The following is a 6,778-nucleotide window of genomic DNA, read 5'->3' as shown; positions in this document are numbered from 1 at the left end:
TTATACTACATTTCCAGGTTCACCTCGGTGGACGTTCCATGACAGAGTCAGCCTATGTGTTAATCTGTGAAAGGCGGGTGGGGACCTGTTAACCAGCCCCCATAGAGACTGGCCCCCAGGATAGCGCCTGGTATGCCACATCGCCGGTCCACCCCTGGCCAGAGAGTTGTCGTGGGATCGAAAGTTTGAAGGTTCAATTCCCACAGCAGACAAGCCGTAATCTTGAGTCCTTGAGCAGGACTCTTGACCCCCATGATGTGGCTGCCCTCTGATGGGCAAATTTGGAAACAAATTAATTAATTAAAACGCATCCATATAATGTGCTACTTTACCTCTCTAAAAATCATAGATTGCTATAACCGTCAGTAAGATTTTGCATTTTGTCTCTATTAACATTGTTGTGACAAAAATGTTTCCAAAATGCCATGAAAGGTTTGCATTAGTTTGCAATTACCAGTTAGTCACAGTTCCTGGCAAATGTGCCGCTTGAATTTTAAACATTAAACCCTTGTCACTGCAGATGTTTCAAACTCATCCTCTCCATTGGGTATGAGATAAAGAGGCTTCAGCATGTCTTTTCTTTATCCAGGTTTCAGTCCGCATGCAGTCGCTCCTACACTTGAAGCTCCCCTTTGTTTGATGTTTGATGTCAGCTCCAAAAATTTTGTTCCATCCGATGAATGTCATGCAGATGTCGAGAAAATGTGGTGCGACACGTTCTTAAACTCCGGGGAAATTTCGACCCAAATTTCGCTGGAAGCTCTCACGGCATTTTACATATAGAATGTACCAGTTCAGTGTGATTCTAAGTGAAAATTGTCAGTAATTTGCATATTTTGTCACATATATGTGTCTCCAACTGAGTTGTCAGGAGCTTCCAGATCACATTTAATTTTTAACAATTAATTAGAGAATATCAGATCATTTATAGAAATTAATCAAGCGAATCACCATGTTTAGCAACTTTCCTGCATTTTGATACAATCTAACAGGCTAACGGTTACTGAATGTGGTTGTAACAATGGGGATTTGTTCTGCTGAACAAATTTGGAGAAAGGCCATACATGCACAGAGAGAACAAGCAAACACCACACAAGGGATATGACAATGGTTTCAAGTGAAAACGCAAAACTTTCTTCGCTTCTGGTCAGTATTCATGACAACGGTGCACAGAGGCCATAGAAATGCAACTTTTTGAAAATGCTTCGTCTCTTCGTAGATGACGAGAGCACTACTACCTCGCACATTCTTCTGCACATGTGTGAGTAAATGGATAATAACAACAACATTTGCCTCCAGAGTGAAATCATCCCCAGTCAATATTCTATATCCAATGGCAGAAATGCTGAAAATAATGTACTGAGCATGCCAGGCCATTAGTAGGTGCTGTTGGTTGTTTTTGTAATAAAACCACACACACGTGCGCAAAGAACAATACACTACAAACATTAATAATGGGAGTAAATAGACATTCGTATGGACAGACGATGAAACTGTGTTGCCATTCTGGGTGACTATCAACTATATTCAGAAGATGGTGTATTTAGCACAAGTATAGTTTGCTGAAGGAGCTTTGAGAAATTGAAAAGAGCGAGCAACACATACAGCACTCTGGGGACTGCCACTGTTGTTATGTGTGCACAGCAGGAGCGTTTTTTGCTATCCACTTAGGATGAAGTCCGAGCGTTTCCAGAAAGAATAGTGTTCGCCCTTCTATCTGACAAGTTTATCTGTCCATCTGTCCATCATCAACTATCATGTATCGATCTATAGAATATGGATGATATGTAATAAGACAACCAAAAGATTGAACCTCATGAAGATTGACAAACATCTTCTGTTGGGCACTAAACTATTAAAGAATTCATAACCCCAGCATATATTCCCTATAGTGTTTCTTCTTGTACAATAGTCTTGATCAATGTATTCTTGGCTTTCTGAAGGGATTTTTAGTGGCTGATCATCAGTTTCCAGCACCTCTATTCATTGTTACCCATGTCTTATTAATATTCAGAAGTAGCTATAGGCAGCAGGTTAATCCCAGCCGTGGTGTTTCCCCAGAGAAACAAAACGAGGACAGAAGAGTTTGGTTTCATTTGGGTCACCTTGATTGTATCTCCCCCTTTCTTTTTCTTCTTTTTCATTTAGCTTTTTACTGAATTAAAGGCCTTTGGATCTCCATCACCATCACCTACATCAGCCTCAGTGCAGCTGTTTTAGCACAGTAAATCAAATTCCATAAAACTGGCCAAAACGTGGGTCTAATCACCAAAGTGAAACATGAAATGACACAGTATCGTTAAAGGGAACCTTTATAATCCTACAGAGACGGTGTGCAGCACATAAAAAGAGAGAGAAAGGCAAGGGCAAATGCTTTAACGGAGGAGCACTCCGGCTAATTAAGTCGTTGAACCCGTTGCCCTCGACAAAGATGTCTCCGGCTGAGGGCTGGACAGCGGTCACGACAGCCAATCAGAGCGCGTCTTGAATCGAGCTGGAGGAACCTCAGCCAATCAGAGCGTTTGTCTTTTCACCGCGCTGAAGCAGCTTCTGCCCAGGAAACCAACAGAAAAAAAAAAGAGCTAATTAGTGTCTGAGAGGAGCGGAAATCCTCCAATTGCTGTTGTTTTCAACGATGTAGAAGAAAGCGACTGAGTAGCCCTTTAATGAAACAGGTAAACTGCTTCTTTATTTTCGCTGTGTGTGCGCGTGTGTGTCTGTGTGCGTGTGAGTGTGTGTTTTGGGGGCTGACAGCGTCATGCCGGCAGGATCAAAGGGATTAGGGCTGTCTCCGTTACTGTGGCAACATTAGATGGAGGGATACACACTCCTCCTCCTCTAATCTGACAGCATGCCTGATGGCATTTCAGCAATTATTCAGCCTAATAATGTGCCTTTAGATGTCTTCGTCCTCACCGAGGAGCCTAAATGTCTGTTTGATGCGCCTGTCCGCGGCTGTTTGTCTACAAGCTCATTTCCAAACAGTGGAGAGAGACCACAGAGAAGGACAACAAGCATGGCTGCAGCATGGTGGGAAGCTTTGTTAGAAACTGAAATGATCTCAACACAATTCAACACAGTCAGGAGACAATTAAGTCCACTTATCACTACAAAGGCTGTGCTTACGTTCTCACTATCCAGCCGCGGGATCAGATTGTCCTGTTTACGTGAAGATCAGATTGTCCTGTTTACATGAGCACTGAATAAACTGATTTGATTGATGTGTAGGTTTATATGATCCAGTTCAGTCAGTGTATACCAATACTGCTTTTCATTGTCACACTGGCTGTTTGTGACGCGTGTGCACGAGCCCAGGTCCACATTTGCAAGCGTGAATGCTTTGTTAGCTCAACTAATAAAGCTTATCTTGCGTTTTCAAACAGCCACCAAAGGAATTTGAGTAAGATCGGGAAAAGACAAGTCATTGTTTGAGAGCAGCTTTGCCACTGCCGCTTTTCTCATCACAAGTGTGGATGTGGTCCCCTATTTGGAATCATGATAACAATAAACCACCCCACGGACGCTATCTGACAGTTAATGATACTAAGTCATGTCCTGTTTACACAACAAAGTTTTGAAATGGAAATGGCAGAAATGCTGAAAACAATGTGGTGAGCATGCCAGGCCACGAGGTAGGGCTGTTGGTTGTTTTTGTAATGACACCACACACACACACACACACACATGCGCGCAGAGAGCAATTCGCTATGAACATTAAAATGGCGGTACACGGAAGTTTGATTGTTATTACAAAGACTGTCAACTGTAAAACTACCAAGTCCCAGGAGAATATGGACTGGGAGTCGTGACACTCCGGACGCTAACATTGTTATTGTCCATCTACTCGCACTTGTGCAGAAAAAGTATCTAATACAGCCGTTGTGCACATGAGCAGTAGCAACGTTTCAGAAAAGTAGGTTTTCTTTTCCCCCCCGTTTCCAAAAAGACAGAATGGGGAAAAAGTCCACTTTGGAAGCCATTTTCAAAAAGTTGCGTTTTGAGTGTCTTAGAGCACCAGTGTCGTGTAAACAGACAACAAAAGTGCAACAAAAGTTTTTACTTGAAAACAGTGTTGTGTAAACGGGTTGTTTCAGTGCAGCTTTGTTGTGAGCCAAAGTCAAACAAGCAGAAAGCTATCCTCTGCAAATGATGTCCACACATATGTGGACACCTGCAGTCAAGTGTGGCCATTATCTGGATTTAGTGACAAGTTTTTTCCCTTTAAAAAAAAGATATAAAATCACCAATTACTGTAAACCACAGCTGGCAGCATTTCAGGTCTGCCTGACATTGGCAGGGGGCAGATTGATACAAACTGTGACAGTAAATAAACTGCGTTCATGCAGCTCGGGGAGTTGGAAAGGAGAGAAGTTTAGGAGTTTTATAAATAGAGAAATCCAAACACATGCAGATTTGTGTGCAATCTAAAGTGAGATCTGCCTTTTTCTTTCTCATTCACCTTCAATGATCCAACAGCGCTTCACTTCGTGCAACTCATAGGAAATCAACTCTCTATGGGCGAAAAGAAAAAAAGCTCCTTTTCCTCTTGACTGATCGGGGGGTATCCTATGATTTCCCAGAGACTAGTACACACTACAGGATTTTACAAACCTTCACAGATTTAGAGACCACACACTTGACGGTCCGATTATCCTGTAGTGTGTACCAGCCTTAAGTGAGACAGGACCGGGAGGGGATTTTGAGGAAATGTTGATAACAAAATCAGAAAAAGTGGAAGCTTTAACAACACTTTCCAATGTTTTATTGAATATTGGCGAGATAAGAGGGTTGAATCCAGCTAATGTGCTGATTGACAGGTGAGTTCAGTCACCATTGTTCACTACCACCATTTGCTCAGCAGAAAAAAAAAACTGATGACGTCAGTTAAGATTTTACAGAAAGTATTCTCGGTAACTTAAACTCTCTGGGGTCAAAGATTTCCTTATGCATCCAAATTGGTTTGCAGTCTTCAAAAAACAGGAAAATAACAAAGATCAGCAACATTGTGTGGATTGGAGATCTGATGATATTTGGGCGTTTAAATTGATGATGAAGGTTTGGGTTTCCCTGAGCAACGCTACCAGATGTGGTGGCAAATGTGCATTCAACCTTGTGGTCGTTTTAGACGAAGCCTCTTTCCACCAGAAGCAGACTGAGCCGGGCAGGAAGCCGCCACGTGAAAGGTGCAGACAATCATCATCATCATTAGAAAACATTACTTCACACCTGGTGGCACGAGGCCAGGAATCAGAGGCTAAAAAGAACAAACACGACAAAGTCAACAAGAAGCCTCCCCTAATGGACGGCGGAGGGTATTTATCTGTGTTCTGACGGATGATTGGATGATGTGGTTCATTGAAAGATCGTCTAACTCTTACATACCTGACATGTGGAGAAACCACATGTCAGTTGATATGTCAATGATAACGCATTTAACCCGTCTGCAGCGCAGACATTCCTGAATTTCTCTGACAACGCATTTCAGGCAGTTTGTCCTAGTAGACTTACAGTCTGGCATGCCGCCGCCGCCGCGCATGCGCAAATGGGCAGTTGTTTCGGTAATGACAGAACCAACTCGATATGGAAGACGCTAAAGCAGCACGTTAGGCCTCTTCATGGGAAATTTGAGTTAGACAAACACAATGTGGAATAGTCGACTGACAAAGTATTCTGCACACTCTGCAGGAAGGACTTTTCTTTTCACCGAAGCACTTCCAGCTTAAAATCCCACATTAACGTGAAGCAAACGTCCGTCTGGTACTCGGCTGACTCTTCTCAGCTGCAGCAACATTGTAAATAAGAATTGGTCATCTCTCCTCTCAGACAATGTCAGCAAGTTAGTTTCTCTTAGTCGCTGGTGAAAAGGGAGTAACAGGAACTTGTTAAATGTGGATAAATGTTTGTTTTGAAAAGGAGACTTTTTTTTGTTCAGATGAACTGCTAAAGTTCTTTAATGAACATGTTAAGTTCAGATATAGTCCCTTCTATCTTGAGTCTGTCAGCTCATGCAAATAGAAATCTGATTTATATAGATTAAAAATGAATGACATTAGTTTAAATTAATCCGCGGCAACCCTGTAATCCATCCACATCATCGATGCTCCATCGTTTTAAAAAGACCTTTACTGTTGCAACAACACATCATTAATGGGCTAAAACTAACCTATCTCACAACGGACTTATCCCAGCTCACGTTCCCTATTAGTGGGTGAACAATCCAACGCTTGGTTAATTCAGCTTCACAATGGTAGGAAGAGCCGGCACTTCAGGCCCAAAACCCCAAAAGTCAGAAGGATAGTGAGACTCCACTTTCACGGTCTGTATTCACACTGAAAATCAAGATCAAGCGAGCCTTTGTAGAACATTTGACCTTCTAAAATAAAGAAGACTTCCATTTGGTTTCATAACATTAAAGCTGAATGATCTCTTTGATTAAAATGAATTATTGTGTGAGTTGTGTTTGGCTTTCTTGGGGCTCTCACCAAACACCATTGAGAAACAGGAAGTCCTTGAATCCAACAGTGAAAATCTGATAGAAACCCAAACAACAAATCAGTGAACCAACAACAGGAAGAAGAAACCTAGGGACTTTGACCTAGAGAATTACAGAAGAGTGTAAAGACATGCTGAACTCCATACTGTGGATGCATGGTGTGTATCCTAACGCCACCATCAAAGGCTGTGCATTGAACAGCTTTCACAGCGTTGGCTCCCATAGGGGCCCTGTTCTTCTTGCTGGAGCGTCATGGCTTTGCAGGCTGCCGCAATAAAAAAAAGA

This window comes from Lipophrys pholis (assembly GCF_963383615.2).
Source record: "Lipophrys pholis genome assembly, chromosome: 5".
Classification (NCBI taxonomy): Eukaryota; Metazoa; Chordata; class Actinopteri; order Blenniiformes; family Blenniidae; genus Lipophrys; species Lipophrys pholis.
The sequence above is the reverse complement of the archived record's forward strand: the minus strand, read 5'-3'. Positions refer to the sequence as shown.